The sequence below is a fragment of the Hermetia illucens genome, chromosome 4 (genome assembly GCF_905115235.1).
Source record: "Hermetia illucens chromosome 4, iHerIll2.2.curated.20191125, whole genome shotgun sequence".
Taxonomy (NCBI): domain Eukaryota; kingdom Metazoa; phylum Arthropoda; class Insecta; order Diptera; family Stratiomyidae; genus Hermetia; species Hermetia illucens.
The window spans coordinates 35734667-35751858 of record NC_051852.1 but is presented as its reverse complement, the minus strand read 5'-3'; the positions used below and the strand labels follow the sequence as shown (position 1 = coordinate 35751858).

Below are 17192 nucleotides of genomic sequence, written 5' to 3'. Positions count from 1 at the left end.
CCGTCTGCCGCCTCGTTCTGGGAGGTCCCTGCGGGTGGTTTCAGCAACGCGGTGCACCGATTATACTGCTCTCGACAGCTACTGTTTCCTGGTTGGATGCCAGCAGCTCGTCCTCCGATGATGCGGCTCGCATCACCACCTCTTCTTCTCTCGTCGGTTTATTTTTTTTTTTTTTGATAAATGTTTTGGTTTTGGTCCTTCGAGCAGTCTGGGAAGAATGTCCACCCTGGCAATCCCGGCCACCAGGGTAAGGGTCTAATTTGAAACTGAAGGTGCTCAAGTTATTCAGAGTTAGCATTCTAAAGACCAAGCTCCCATACGCAGCCCTCGGCTTACGCTGTTCCACCCTGGCTTGGGTCCTATTACCACCTTCTCAGCTTACCTTTACACATAACCAACAGTCAAGCAGGTCCTCTTCATTTGGATGAGCCTACTCCCAACCCGGCCCTCCACATTCTCGGCCCGTTCGACGACAGTTTCCAGTGACCACCGCGAGGAGGTCGTGTGAGGAACACTTATGAAACTTTAACCTGAAGCATAATCTGGCCATATATAGTATTTTAGTCGTTTAGTTCAGGTGTATAAGCTAGGACCCCGTTCAATGGTAAGGAATATACTACGCTATATGGTGGGATTAGATTCAGCGTGGTTCATCCAAAGTCGGGCTATTTGCGTGTCAAAATGGTGGCGTTTAACTCCGAGCCCCATCCTCGTTGAGGTATAGAAGGGTATGAAGGGAAAAGCGGCAGATCCTCTCTCAAACTCCATTGATAAATCACCCATCACCATCTCCCAAGTTATGGAGCTTCAAATGGGAAGTATTTTGATATCATCACGATCAACTCTGATTTGTGAGCCTCTACTCCGAAAATCCATAAGGGTTACTAGTTCTTACGGCGCTCCGAAAAGAGGCATCATAATCTTTCCACGAGGGATGGTCGCCACAATTCTTCAACGGTAGTAGAAAGGTAGGATTTTGTTCTTCCTTCTGCATGACCTCTTTATCCCCTCTCTCACTGAGGACGACGCTTTATCATGATGATATCAAAGCGCGACTGAAAAGATTTTCATTTCATTTCAAAGTGTAAATGGAAAGATTTCCATTCGAAATTTGGAATAGAATGTTCGTTCTTTGTCTCTACGACCACTTTCCCTTGGTTGAAAAACCAATATAGCCTCAACCCCTGCATGGGACATCGAATTAAATTGTTTACCTTTCTTCCCACATCCAGTAAATTCCCTAAGGATAATTCGTAAAACATCTCAAATTTCATCATCTGCATAAGCTGAAAACATAATATTCCAAATATTAAACTATCAATATCAATCAAAATGCCATGAAGCTCATATCGTTGCCATTTTCCGCCATCACGGGACGAATAAATTTCCATTAATTCTGAAAATGATTGTGTACGTATCAATCCATCTTGAAGTGTCAAATTATCGTGTAAACTTTTACTTCATCATCATGCTCGGCTTGACGGTCTCAGAGAAAGCAGCCACATTAACTTATTACGGGATTCCATTAAGGAATTGATTTTTTCATACAAACATATTTCATTTGCTCGCACTTCACGCTTTTCTCGCTTTCCGCGATGGAAGTGACACTCAATTACTAGCGATTACAGAGCCATTAGCGTTTTATGCAAAATTGATTACCGAGGATGGCGATCTCCATCGTTCCGCGGAGTTTATACGTAGTATGACGCCGAGAGTGCAAACAGTCGACGAGCACTGCCTGCAAAATTGATGGTCACGAATGGGGTAGTATCAACAGAGCTATTGCCTGTTATGACTCTATGCACGATATACGAACACTGTCAACATATTTTCAGCGGAAAATTCCTATCAAATCAAAGGGTCATCCTACTCGCGAAGAAACACCCCCGCAGAGCTACAAATTAGGGAGATACACCCCACGTAATCAAACGGTCCAACATCATTTTCGTCCTGGGCATCCGAGTTTAACGGTCAACATTTGTTGCCAATAATCAAGTGACCTCTCGTTTTGTCAGGGATGGGGTTATTCAAGTGAACTAAAATATTCCATTCGCCCCAAAACAAATCCCAACCAGAAATGTCGAGCTAATTATAATTCTCTCCACGGAAACTTCCTCTGCGAAATGATGTCTTGTTCGCTTCAACTTCGTCCTCTGCACCTCCTAATTTCCACAATTTTCCCCAAAAAGTAAATAAAATTTTGAATATCTCACAATCAAATGGTTTTTTTGGAAATATTCAGAGAACTCGCGTTAAATTCATTTAGCCAAGATTTATGAACAACCCTCCGATGGCGGAGCTCAGATTGAACAGGACCACGTACATGCATAATCTCAACTTTCGCCCGGCAATGCGAAAATCATGAAAAGTAATTTAAATAAAGTGAACGGGAAACTTTTTAACTTAAATTGAAAATAATTTGCCATCGATAATAACGCAGCGCGCTCGAAGCGTATAGATTTCCTATTAAGTAATGAAAACCCATTATTTAGGAAAAACGAATTCCGATGGCATCATCAGCGATTGGTTTCCATTTTTCCGAGGAGAAAAATTAATCAATTTCCATTTTTTCCCAAGTTTGTCCTGATAGATTGCGAAAATCTGGGGAAAATTTCTGAAAAGAAGGATTTTTGGAGTGCGCACTTTTGTTATTGATGGCTTAGAGGCTACTTAACTTTGGCGTTTCGACTTATCCGGAGCTCGTTGGTTTCAATGTACGTAAATGATGGAAAACGAAAAACTTTTCCGAATGGGAAAGGGACGAATGCACGGAATTGTTATTATAATACAATTAGAAGTTTTGTTCGAAATTTTAATGGATAATTGATTTCCATTGGTTTCATGATAATGGCCGAGCAGAAAAAGTCAGTTTAGGAGGCTCGTGTCCCATTCATTTTAAAAATGCCTTTACAAATTCGATTTGGGCACAAAATCAATATTTTCAAACTAATTAAAACTAAAGTGGGTGGCATAAATCGCTATAATGAACATGGTCAGTTGGGGTTGTTCAGAAGCCCACAACAGGGTTGACTTTTATCCAACCACGAAAAAAGAGCTACACCTCACCGTGGAAATTGGCGAATATTGACTATACAGGCGCGCCCGTTCCTACGTGAAGTTTTTGCGGAGATATCAATCGGTACGTGCTTATATGCCGCATGCCAGCTAGTTCTGGAAAATGGGCGTAGCTATTTGCATTTCTGCTCCTCTACGTTATTTTAACAAAAATTCGTTGCCTAATGCCCCTGAAATCGGCGACAGGATGGGTTTTGCAACTCTCAATTACTGGAAAAACGTGATAACGTCCTTTGCAGAAAAGCAAGAAAAATACAAAACAAATCGAACCACAATCCTTCAGAAATATAACCAACATTTTAAATTAGCCTGTACAGCTGAAGGACGCAAAAGCATCATTAAATAAACGCCAACAAGAGTATTCTACTGCGTTTGCTATAACCTCGGCCCATCTTTCTAACAGCATACCGATTCCGCTTCGGACTAACTCCTAATATTGGCTGGCAATCCAGAGAGGTACCTATTTTTCGACACTTGCTGCAGACTCGAAATGCTGGTTAGCTAATCCGTGGACCATCGTCTGGTGAATACAACGGGTGGAGTAGCACCTCGCAGTCAAGTATTCGCAGTGTTTCCTGGACCGCTTTTGAGACATGCGGCTTTGCATTGTCGTACAGGAAAATGACTTTGTCGTGCTTGCCCTTCCATTCTGGCCGTTTTTCCTGCTGCGCTTGGTTCAGACACAATAGTTGCTGCCGGCGAAGATCACCCACCAGATTTCAAGACCTCTTGGTGGATCACTCCTTCCTGGTCCCATCAGATGCACAGTAATGTCTTCTTACCGTGCATGTTCCTCTTTAACTGGGGTGTTGATGGCCTTGTGAAACCCATGATTTTTTGCGTTTCGGATTATCGTAGTAGATCCACTTTTCCTTACCCGTTAGAATCCGATGCAGGAATTGCTTTCTTTCATGTCTTTAAAGAAGCAATTAGCAGACTTACAGACGTCCGCCAATGGCTCGCTCAGGCAATTCATGTAGCACACACTTCCCTTCCTTTTGAATCTGTCCCATGGCCTTTAGGCGATATGCAATAGATGAATGATCAGCGTTTAATGCGTCAGTAAGCTGCTGTTGCGTTTGACAGCTGTCTGCATCCAATACTGCTTGCAATTTCGGATCTTCGAACTTCTTCTTCGATCGTCCATGGTTTTTGCCTTCTACAGTGAAGTCGCCATTTTTGAACCACCGAAACCACTTTTGACATATGCGAACTGTAGGAGCATGATCGCCGCACTGCTTTTACAAGCAGTCGATGCAATTCTGATGAACTTTTCTTCAGGAAAAAATAATGTAGCAACACTTCCCTCAAACGACGTTTTACAAACTCAGAACTTGACATTTTCAACACGGTATAAACACACTTGTTGACACGATAAAGAAATATAGTCAACTGCGTTAGATAACTTGCCAAATGGAAGGTTCAAACCGGTTACAAAGATGTTGCCATTTATCGGCAATGCGAACGGTCATTTTCAGACACCTAATACAAAGAACTTGAGAACACCGAAACAAACCAGCAGCAATACAGAGAATGGCACAAATAAAGCTGGGAGTATCCCCAACTTCTTCGTCTTCAGTGAAGGAAGAAAACTGTCAGACAAAGACATGAATGTGAATATGTTTTTGGGTAGGATAAGTGATTGTATTGACACACAAAGTGCTGGACTTCCGCAACGTTACGCCATCGGACTACCAACTAAACACCTTCCCGTCTTCAGAGAAGCAACGTGGAACCGTTTGTCACATTATTTCCGATTATCCCCCCTTAGGGAGCCTTCAAGCCAAGGAATTCCTTTTTTTCCTTCAAGTCAGATAATTCCTTTCGCCAACGGGAGGGGAGATGAAGAAGGAAACTATTAATTCAACGAGCCCTTTGCCATACGAACACTAGACTGGCCGAGATCTATCTATTTGCAACAGAGAAAAACTTGAATTTAATGCACAACACGGCTGCACTGGTCCGCCCTCCTCAGCATCTCTCTGACAATGTTGTCTAGAGAGTGCTCCCCTGTGTTTAAATAAAGTTGTTGACGAATCCCATCCATCAGGAGATCGTACCATAGCCAGTTGCAGGCAAGACTGACAACCTTCGTGTCCACTTAAGAACTGGGTAAAGAAAAAATCAATTTCACCATACTTTCGATTCAGTCACTTACCTAAGTTGCCATCTGCTTCTTTTCTCGTTTTACCAGGCGAGAAGGACATCGGAAGTCACTTCCGTGATCACCGTCACAGAGATAGTGCGATAAGCAGAGATCTCGACTATCGACTCGCCGATTGTTATGGGATTCAGGGTCGGGAGAAAGTCCAGAGGTCCGGCTCTAGGATAGATTCCTATACTACCCTTGACGTAATCTCTAATGGATCAGGAAGCGCTTCCTTCAGCCTTTCTCCAGTCATACGTATCGCTTCAAAGAGTCTACCGGTATGCAGATGACAACTATTCTTTGCTTCATTATCAAGTGTACACGGCGGCCTGAAGCAATACCCCTGATTAATATTACTGAGCATGTGCTGAGGGCCTCTGTCGAGAGGGGATCCCGTGCTTTGGCATGTCAGCCGTAATTATAACAGACCAAGGAATGCAGTTCGAGTTTGCTCTTTTTTCGGAGTTAGTCAAGCTCCTTGGTTTCAAATGCCATAAGAGAACCGTATACCACCCACAGTCCAATGGGGTGTTGGAACAATAGCATCGGACGCTAAAGGCCGTGGGATCGCGAGGATCTGTCTTGGTTGCGTTTCTCTAGCCTGTCTTGCTCTGGGTTATATGCCTATTTCTTAATTGAAGGTTTAGATAGTTTTCATGCCGAAACCCAAAGAACTTCAGATAAATCGACTTAACATTTGTAGTGTCCGCGTCCGCGCAGCAGCTGCAGTCTTTCCGTTGCCTTTTCCAGAGGCAATCAAAAAGGGATTGTATCTATTAATATGCAATATTCTACCCTTTTCATCCACTTTTAGCATCCTTTACCTTTCGAAATATACTTCTCTAAAATTTCTCTTCCCCTTCACCGTCATACTATTACATCAACCTTATAAAATTTAAAAAATCAATCATTCATTATTATTCACCTATTACCTCTCTCTAAAAATCCTAAAACTCATTTATATAGTTAGATACAAATTGTCAATTTTCCGGTCAAAAGGGTACATCGACTTTGCATTTAAACGTCACCGATTCTTATATTTCCGAATGCAGGCCTAACGGTTGGTCTGGTTGAGGCGAATAAGAATGGTACTTTTGCAAAGATTGGAGGAACTGGGGACCAGTTAATTAGAGGGACAGCTGATGAGCTGTACCAGGAGTCTTCAATTTGCAAGTGAGTCTCGGACAGTAAAGTTGTATCTTCAGAGCGAGTAAAGCCAATCGTAAGTCACAGAGTTGAGAGTTCGTGCTATAGAAATGAAAAATAATTCTCAGTTGTTGGGCTGCATTTTGGTTTCATTTTAATTGCGTGTAATTCGCGAACATCAGATCTGATCCTAGGGAGGCCCATTAAAGGTGCGGTTCAACTTGGTGCCTTGGACCATTAGGCCGATGTCCGCCTATGCATCTGTAATGTGGTAGGCCATTTGCAGTGAGAACAGCTCATAGACTAATTCGTTTAAGTCTAACAGGAAAACTGGAACAGATCAGAGGAATGTTTAATAGGGTATGTTACATGTTCTACACTGTTACACTGTTACAGATGTGCTATACTGATGGTTCAAAAGGAGAACAACTGTGTGTAACCTTAAGGACATTTAGCAATCCTTTGATCACCTCAAAAATCGTTCAGGATTATAGAAAATTCAATACGGTGGAACTTCGCTGGGTACTTGGTCACTTTTGAATAAAAGGAAAATGAAATCTCGGATGGCATAGCAAAAGAGGGTTCAATCTCTCCCGTGCCGGAATCAGACACAGTAATTGGAGCGTAGTTTGCGTTGGTAAGTCGTGCCTGACTGAGCCTAAATGCCGCTGGATACACTAAAGATTTCCTGTCAGGAACAGAGAATCATACTACATACTGGGTAGTCTTAACAAGCTCCACAAAAACATTCATTTCCCGATAAAGGTAGAAACAGACCACAGCTTTCCTCTTCTCCCCCCTGGACGTGAAAATAACTAATGAGGATCTGACATTTACAAAAACAGTACCAACACAGAGCCAAACGAATTCAGTGGCGGAATTGGAAATCAAAATCTTCGGAATTGGGTCTACTTTTCATTGAAATTTCAAAATAAAAATTAGAAAATATTAAACTACTGACGTGTAGAATAACGTGTAAAAATTTCAACCTAATCGGTTCTACATAATTTGGAGTGGTGCTTCTCACCAGTTGAAAATATGTTCTATTTGCTGTAATCGGGTAAATATTTAGAATTTTGGTCCAAAGTTTCTGCAGCATACTCCAAACATATTCCACTTTCAAAATATGTATTAAAGAAAACATCGATTTCTGATAATCGTCACATAAGTAAACCCCGTTTTGCGTCGTGGACCATGACGCATTTCGATAACCCTAATAATGGTTTGGCATCCTAGGCAATACCATCGCTCCATCGAGATATTGCCCCTATAAACTCAACGGCTTGGATCATCCTTACCCACGCCGATAGTTAGAAACCAAACAGATTTCATCAACGTAATCGAGGTATTTACGCGGTATAAAGAATCGTAATAAGGACCATAAACATTGGTGATAGAATGCCAATCTGGCAGACTCCATTTTTGCCTTTAAATTGCACCGTTATATATAACTCTGAGAATTGCTGTCAGTTTTCCCAGAACCCCTCTCCTGTCATGGGTACTGCAGATACACTCTCTAGTAACGCTGTCAGAGGCCTTCTCGAAATCGACGAAGAGCATATGAAGTGGAAATCTGAACTGTGCGTTCCAAAATGATCCGCAGGGTCTTAATGTGATCAATACAGGAGGATCCCAGAGCGGAAACTAGCCTGTTCTCTATCGATCAGACTTCGAGATTTTCCTTAATACGTACCAGGAAAACTTTATGAACTATCTTTGTAGAAGCATGCAAATCCCACTCCCATTGTAGCACAAAACCTTTTCAGAATTTTAACTATCAGAACCGTTCTATATAGACAAAAAGCTGATTGCCACTAATCCTATTATTATCATTTTTGTTATAGTGTGCAACTTACGGTGAAACTGGCTCCAATTACAAACACAATGATCTAAGGTAAGTAAAGTTTGTTTTTCTATATTATTCTATTGACATCCTGCAACATCTCCCGAAGAATTTCATTGACTACTACAGTCGTAGGCTCCTTCAAGTGGTCAAAGTTCTTGGATTTCCTCATTCTTTCTTTAAGGTATTCCCACAGAAGATTTCATCACATGGAAAAATCCGAAGGGTGGAATATTTTCGAGGGAGACGCTCAATGTCGCTATTCAAGTATAACAAGTCGCTCCGTCTTGTTGAAACCAAAGTATCTCATTGCAATCCCTTTACGTTTACGGTAAAGAAATTTTACTACTGGCGTCGTGTTTTCTTAATCTTCTTCTTCCCCAAGAGCATACGAAACTGTAACCCGAGGACTGTTATATTCTCTCTTGTGATTGGTTCTTAGATTCTCTGTCCTTGTGAATGATATCCCAGGGTTGTTTGCGATGAGCAGTTGCTCATTTGCTCGCTGGGAACTGAGTATCTGGGAACATGTCTTCGGAGTGGAATATTTTCCAAGGTATTCGAAAGGTAGTTCCATAAACCAGTTCATCGACCAACGTACTTAGGACTTCTTAGAGACAATGTGTAGACGAAACTGAAATATTGGAAGCACATGAACCTAGTTTGCTTTGCTCATGGACTAGCGCTGCTATCTAGGCAGCTGTAAATTATTACCTGGCTTTTTGAAGTGTCTAAGATGGTGTGACCGTTTCGAGGACCAGAATCTACAAATTCATACTAGACAAAAACGTCTGATACCGCATCGGCCGTCATGTTCTTAAGTGAGTTAGCCCCCATGTCAATGTCTCAATCGAGCATCGGGAACGTCAATGTGTTCCTGAGATAGTTTATTATGTCTACCAATCCTGTTCTACTAGCAAGGTATCAGCAGTCATTCCAACGGATAATGAATTTCTATTGGATATGCTTCAAATGTCGCTCTTGCTGCGATGTTACCGACCATGTGTCACATTAAATATAAGCCCCTTCGGTATAAAAAGCTAAATCTCATTCGGCGATGTAGATTATGATTACCTTATTCAGCAGAATTCGCTGAGGCAGAGAGCTGGATTTGAATTATCCAAAATCTGGGAATTGAAACTCCTAGTCCTGGGGGAGCTGAAGTTCACTGCCAGCACCCGACAGCGATGGTGCCATGGCGATAGTTGATGCGCTATATCACGTAAACTTTTATTACGATCATGCTAACTTTAAGTTTTCCTAGAATTCGTCTCGTTGGTTTGCAGTGATATCCTCAGTTGTAAACGAAATGCTAATATGATTATCGTTATGAAATGGCTCAAACATTGCCCAAATTCCTGTATTCGAAAAGTCCCTCTGAATCGCTAAAATAGTAGCTTCAGCAAGGAAGACAACCAGTGTCACATTAGCCAAGTGATTTTTGCGTTTCTGGAATACTCGCTGAAGTAAGCTGAAGTATCTAATTAATTAGCCTCTTCCCTTTCAAATTTGTCTAGGTAGTGGATCTTGGGTCTGTTTTTTCAAGTAATATCCATCGACGGTGACAGACCTTTTGAACTCCCACATTCATGTTCAGTGACTTGATATCCCAGATATTTAAAAGAATCTGAAGTTAAAACGCATTTCGTCAGGGAGTACTTTTGGAGCCTTTAAAAACAATTTTCAGGTGTTTTCCCCGCTCTTCTGGGAACTTTTTTATGAGTATAGGTAAAACAAAAGTTCAGATTGATTCGAAGGGCGGTATCTACGTAGTCTTAAAAGATTTCATTACTTTAAACTCGAAGAAGCCGAAAAGTGTAACGACATTTATTTTCGAGATATCGTTGCTTATTCGTCCTCTTTTTCGCCTTAAGAATGCCTTGAGTCTAACGTGCCACTCGGCTGGCAAATCGCAAATATTCCAGCCGCAGTTTTGTCTGCGGTGTTGCCAATATGCTCAAAAAAGCTCATCTTCGTGTCTATCATGAGGCCGATGTATTTCACCGCCGGTTTCGGCAAGACCATCGTTTCACCAACCTGAATAGGGAGATCTGTGGGAACCCTCCCACTGTGTCACCATTCCCAGTGTGCGCTGAGATTGCTCAACCATGCATGCGGTAACCGATGCCGCAGCATTATCCGCGTACCCGACAAGATACGATTCACCAGGCATCTCAAACCCTAGAAGACTATCCTATAAGGCGTTTCAAAGGTCCGGACTAAGAATACGTCCCTGAGCCGCCTGCAATGTGACCTTTAATTTGCGCTGTCCTTCCCGGGTCTCGTAGAGTATAATATATATCCTTTAAATATATATCCTTTAAATAGTCCCTCAACATCGGCAATAGTATGGAAACGATTTTCCAGTGCGTCAACCATGTGGCACGACCTCGCAGAATTAAAGATGTTTCTTACGTCTAGGGTCACAAGGAGCAGTGCCGACTGTGTGCCTCAGCCAATTTTACTGCTTGGGCCACCACTTCATTCACATCAGTTGTGGATCGCCCGGTTCTAAAACCATATAATGTTGGTAAGCAGTCTCCCGCAGCTGTATTACATGAGTCAGTCTTGGCTTGATAAGCTTCTCAAGCGGCTTCCCCGCTGTCAGTATGTTGACTGAACAATACGCTGACAGCGTCTTGGGGACGCCTTCGTCCTTGCCTATCAGCACAAGTCTCGCAACCTTCCAGCGAGGGGGAAAACCCCGTTGTCAAACTTGCGTTGATTGCATCGAGTAGCAAGTTCGGCTTCTATTTACATACGAGCTTCAACATTTCACTGGGAATACCATCCGGTGTTGGTGGTTTTTTGTCGTTCATGGACGAGACCCCCTCCTTAGATTCGTTTCCAAGGCAGAGTGCGTATTGCTCAGTACTTACTCCTTTGTCGACAGGATCAGTTCAGATGGAACGAAGAGGCTTTTGGGATGTATTACATGTTGCGGTGATAAGGCTCACTGTTGAATGAACGAGCAATTCAGGTGCAGTTCTTTTGTATGTGCCTGGGTCTTGTCGCTGATTTACTCGAACAATTTTTCAACGTCGCTTTTCCTTATGTTCCGCACGGTAGATTTTTGCCTGATAGTAGAACATCGGGGAAAGCCGTTTATCACTTAAAAGGAAATATACTATTGAAACTGGCCGTGAAATCTTCCAGTACCTTCCATCGTGAGACCGCTGATACTAAGAACTCCGTAGTAGAAGTTACGTCACGGAAAAAGCCCTCGCAACCAGGGCACCAAAATGTCGAAGTGTTACCGATATTAGGACAATAAGTCCTGTCCTGGCAGCCATCTCCAAAGTCTGTGTACTTCAAGAATTTGGTTGAGGCATACCCGGTTCGCCCCCACCCCATTCTGCGGTTGAAATTTCCTCCGATTGGAATTCTTTCTTCCGTGTTTCTAATCTCGTCCTCCGAGGCGACGAGCATATTCCGAAAAGCTTACATAGATTCGTCCGGTGTGAGCTAAGCGCTGAAAAACGTCAATTCCGCATAGCGAATCCAAATGAAGCCGTCTCCTCGATCATGGGCTCGTACTCGCAAGTTAATCGTGTCTCTCACCCAGATGTCAAATATATCGGCATACCACGATGGTGAGCTTCTGTCTCGGTACTGTTCGCAAAGCAACAAGTCAGCTCTTCTTTCATATATCATCCCCCCCCCCCCCTCCCCCAATGCTTTGGACTGTCTCCGAGAAAGCACTCTTCGTATCGGTTTACGACCCAAGCTCAACAAAGTATATCACCGGTTCGAATTCGCCATACAGATTTAACATTCACCCCCGCGTTTTCTGGTTCTCGAAGAACTTTCGCTAGAGATCTCCCTTCGTATGGCTAAATGAGAATGGCCTCTGACCGTGGTTTGCTCTTCTCTTTTTCTTTGGCGCTGATGTTGCCATTGGTATGCTACAATGGTGCCACTACTGTCACTATTCAACTTAGGTTCTTGATGCTAAGTTTTCTCCTTTTTTCGACCCTGGTTGGTTGGCTTGGTTACCACCTCTTGTTGCTGCGTCCTCGTCGGCAGATTCATGCTATTTTTCCCTCGCCTCCTTTTGTCGATTATTTGTTCCCCTTCTGGCGGGCTGAGGGCACTGCGTTTTGTGCAACTAAGGGCAAACTAGTGGTATACTTTTTCCACAGCCCTCTCCGGTTATCCTCCAGGAGTTTCGCTGGTGTACGATAAGGTCCAGCAATTTGATTAATTATAAAAGAACCGTATAATCGCAATTGTTTTTAGTAGCTTTGTACTGATGAAGGGGGTAAGTTGCTCCCAAAATATATATATATTCACATTGAAAAATAAAAATTGTAGTTTGGAGCAAACTACTGGTCTATCAATTTTAGGCTGGACTACAAATAGCGGACAATATCTAATCTCTTAGAAAGGTCTATGCCATTGTTGGCATCCATGGAGATGTTTCGCTGGACAATCGTAGCAGCCTTTATTTTCTGTAAGATCACCCCGCACTTCTTGAGTTGCCTCTCTTCCTCCACCCTAGGCTTTCAGATGAGATCTGTCTTCTCCAGTGGAATGACTTGCATTTCCGACTGATTGGGGAGTTCGTCACCCTTTTTTCCCGAGAAAAGGGTATCACGTACCTCGGAGTTTGCCATCTTTTCCCGTGCTACGTTTTCTGAACTGGAATTCGATTGTGTCTCTCGTTTCAGGCCTCCAGGACTCTTAGCCTCACTTCGCGCTTCTTACAAAGGGGTCTAAAGTAGAATGTCCCATTTTAGCTGCAAGAAGCAGTTCTAAGAATCTCAGGTTGCTGCTTCTTGCAGCTAAAATGGGACATCCTACTTTAGATCCCTTTGTAAGAAGCGTGAAGTGAGGCTAAGAGTCCTGGAGGCCTGAAACGAGAGATTGTTTCGTCATGTTTGTTGTTGTTGTTCCAGACGCTAGTGGCGGTCCAAGTCTTGCGATATTGAGCCCCTGGTGTTTTGCCGCTTGGAAATGTACCTCAGCTTTATCTCTTTAAAATTCCGGAACGCTGTTAGAATTAGGCTCTCGGCGATTTTGTACTTACCACTTCCTTTGTAACGAGGATCCACATTCTAGATAATACAGTTTAAGTTGGCCTGATCTAGGGTGATTCGTTACCTCCAGAATCCAAGCAACTGCAACCTCCGATTCCATTGGTCGTTGACGCGTTTCCTTTTGGGAGCTTGGAATCCAGCATAACTTAGTGCAAGCCTCAGAAGGGGCGTATTTTCCTTCAAAACCTTCAAATTAGTGCTGAAGCAATCGCAGCCAATCATGTCAGTCACCAAAACTAGCTCTCTGAGCACGGTATCTGTTGATTTTATTATCAGAATGCTTTGGATACAACGTCAACGACCCGCATGCCTAAACTTTCTAATTTTGTCTCTCTTATTCGCTTTCCTAATGAAGGGACAGGAGAAATCCGTTTATTTTTTGTGATGGAGCGACTGACATCTGTTCTCTACCTAGAATGGATGGATACCTAGCTTAACTAGTCCGAAGAGCTGATCCCTCAGATACACATGTTTGAGAAAATTAGTCACCGAAATGACTGTATGAGCTCCCAATCAGACCCTTGTCAGTTAAAGGAATGTGGAAGTAGATCCACGTGCGGTAGATCCTTCTTCTTTGATGTACAATTTTATCGTCGAATGCTATGTGTGGGTTTGTAGGCGGCACATATGTTCGAGTTCCAACAATTTTATTGACTCTCACATTCGCATATGCATTCCACTTGGCCATTGCTTGCCTAACATATTTTATTATAGAAAGCCAACTTCACACGCGCTTGTATAACACTTATCCAAACTCTATTAATCACACATCAGCCGAACTTTTTTCAAATTAGGCTCATGGGAAAGATGATTTATGGGAATGTCAGCTATGTATGATCCCATGTGGGTGCACCTAAAATACACCTTGACCGTTTGCCACCCTCTGGTACTTCCATTGATTTACAAAACAATTGGAACGAAGAGAAAATTTTTAAGGATTCGATGTTGCTATTAATTCCTTCGCAATTGGCCTTACCTACCATTTTCCTACCCGAATGTAAATTTATGCTGATCCAATTTCAAAAAGGTCTTCTTTCACTCCAAATTCCGCATTATTATTACAAAGGAGTCGGTCAGGTTGAAATTCTATCGGACTATTATTATGGCCATTTGCGAAAGGGTCCGCAAGATATATCCGGGGATGTTATATAATTTTTATGTGAGCGCTCGAATGTCATTATGTCGAACCGTCATCCAATTTCAACAAATTTCCGTGGACCTACGTAATTTTCGTTTGATCTTCCGACCTCTGAACTTCTTTATTGATCAACAAGTCCGGCTCGAATAAAACTTTACCTTCTCAAATAACATACACAAATTTTCAATTGGAAATTCCTAGCTCGTCCGTCCGTCTAGGTCCTTGCTGTGAATTTTCCATCTAAAAGTCGCAAAGTGGAATGGAAATAGTTTTTTCTTACTTTTCTTGTGGATTTTATGCTAACGCATTGGCAACGAATACCTTTACGGAGCCATCCGTCGAGCGGAAGGCTGACATCCTGGGCTTATATGGCTGATGGTTGCTTTTACGCACAAACAGTATTTTGCGACGAAAAAGACACAATTTTTATTATAGGTAACATTTCGATTTATATGTAAATGAAATATATTCGGTGGTTGTTTTGATATTTGTTGTTCGGAAATTTAACAGTTGGACTTGCCCTCGATTAGGCTTTCCCGTCATGTATGGTTATCCTGATGATGGCGGTGATGAATAGGAATGAGACGAACCGTTGAGAGTCATCGTTTTTGGCGTTGTCGCTGCCTTTTTGAGGCGGCGGTAGGGACACTAGGAAAATAGGAGGACAAAATGTGATTCGAAAGCATCGGAATGGAAATAGATTCGTGAGACAGCAGCTGGTGCGAGAGTGCGAATCGGCACATATGGGGATGGTTATTACCACGTTAAAATACATATTTTCCTGGAAATGGTGTTAATGTGATTCCGACTTTACTTCTATCGAAGTTCAGATGGAGTCAAACTATAGGCGAATAGGAATTACACCCACTATTTCTTCTCCTTCAATAACGCCCTAGTCCTTATCCAGGACATAACTCATTTACGGCATAAATCGAACGATTGAGTCCCACAGCTTAAGAGGATTAAAGACGATTTGATGTCACCCGTCCTTCTCCTTACTTTATCTCCTAGAGCGTATCTAAAACCTATTGGGGCATTCATGCTCTCCAAATGGTCAAACGAATTATGAATTTTGGATACAGATTTTCCAGTTCTCCCGTTCTGCCACCGTAGTCTATTCTTTTTAAGGTTTTCTGCGAAACAAAACCTTATTAGAACCGATTCGATGTTTTCCGTTTTTTTAATAGAGGCCGAAAGCATCGAAAGCCACAGTGTGGAACTTCAACCCACTAAAACCGCCTCTCCTCACCCACTATGCCCCACAAAACTATCTAGAGACACTACATCGTGGAGCGGGTTAAAGTCCTACCGGCTTACTCCTAAGGTGAGAATTGTTCCCTCCCTGTCGCTTTTTCGTAAGCGCTCTAACCGTCGAAGCTCCTTTTGAATACAGCCTATGGTGCCACTAACTGCATTCCACACTTCTTGGGATTCGAGCATTTGCGGAATGATCGTCTCTACTTGTAGAAGTTGAAAGCTGCTTCCTCTCATTTGCAAATCTCGGAAATACGAAGAGTATGTGCTCTGGGTCCTCGTATTCGTTTAGACACTCCATCTCCATGGCTGCGCATAATCCCAAGCTGGATATTCAGTCTGTGCGTCGACCTCCCCTTGTGAGAATTACCCCAACGTTCCTGCCACACCCTGATTGTGTGCACCCTCTCTCCTCTTCGTCAATCTTCGGCATTATGGTCACTTTGTGCTTTCCGGCTGTATAATCTTCGCATTTCCTCAGGCAAAATATCAATGGGCACCATTGCCGCGACTACAAAAGCTACTTCGAGAATTAGACCTTTGAAATGGTATACAGGTTGGGGGGTCTAGGTGGTTGGAAAATGGCATTATTTGGAATACGCTAGCGACTGTTAACGCACTCAGGCGATATAGTGAAGATAATTTTCTCCTAAACGCCTGAACATTCAGGACTTTTGTCCAAACTGGTGCTGCATACAGTAAAATGGATGAACACATTCTGGCTAGCAACATTAACATGGGCACCATGCCAGTTAACGCAGCTACAACTTTCGTCGCTTTCTCGCTCGTAGCTCAAGTGTTCGATGACTCAAGGTCAATCGATGACCCAGCATAATGCCGAGGCGTTTGATGAAAGGCTTGGACTCTACTTCATGAAACCATGTATGTGTGTGTTTGAGGCTGGGGGGAGGCAGAGCCTCCGAGCACTTAGACCTTGGTGGTCCATTGCACTCGATTCCTCCGTTTAACCGAATATCCCGGAATCGTGTATGTATCGCAGGATTTCCTGTAGTGGATGTGATGCTACCCGCTGGAGTTGGAGGACATCAGCACTAAAAATCTGATGTCAAATGCGTCCATAGGCGAGGCACATAGAAAATGTTCCGTAGATTCCAGCCAGCCAGAATGCCCACGATACTTCTGCAAATCTTCCTGCTTTTCGGCAGGATAAACTTTGCAGTATGTTTGTTTAGTTCTGATAGGAAAACTTTGGTGTGTCTAGCAACATTAAGGCCCAGCCAGCTGTCATTATGGGAAGCTTGTTCCCAGTTTTTGATAGCAGCATCAACCAATGCAACTGACACCCCAATTGCTGGTTCTGGTTCGAGCATGGGGAAATTGAACACTCTTTTGCTAAAGCATCCGAGATTTCATTTCCCTCTACACAACAATAACCGGGCACTCACAGTAGTTCCAGCGGATTGAATCTAGAAACAGAGTTCAATCGGTTTCTACATTCCTAAACGATTTTGAAGTGATCAAAGTACTTCTCAACGCCCTCAAAGCAGCTTGACTATCGCTACAGATTACGATGAGCCTGCTCTTCAA

General features: G+C 42.8%; 1 protein-coding gene across 2 annotated transcripts in view; it reads left to right on the top strand.

The window, feature by feature from the left end:
* Positions 1-17192, top strand: part of LOC119656235 — a 299886-nt gene that overhangs the window by 208569 nt on the left and 74125 nt on the right. For both annotated transcript variants that reach the window (XM_038062651.1, XM_038062652.1), the window contains exon 3: positions 8215-8264. The gene's annotated coding sequence lies outside the window, so the exon portion shown is untranslated. The remainder of the gene's footprint in view (positions 1-8214; positions 8265-17192) is intronic.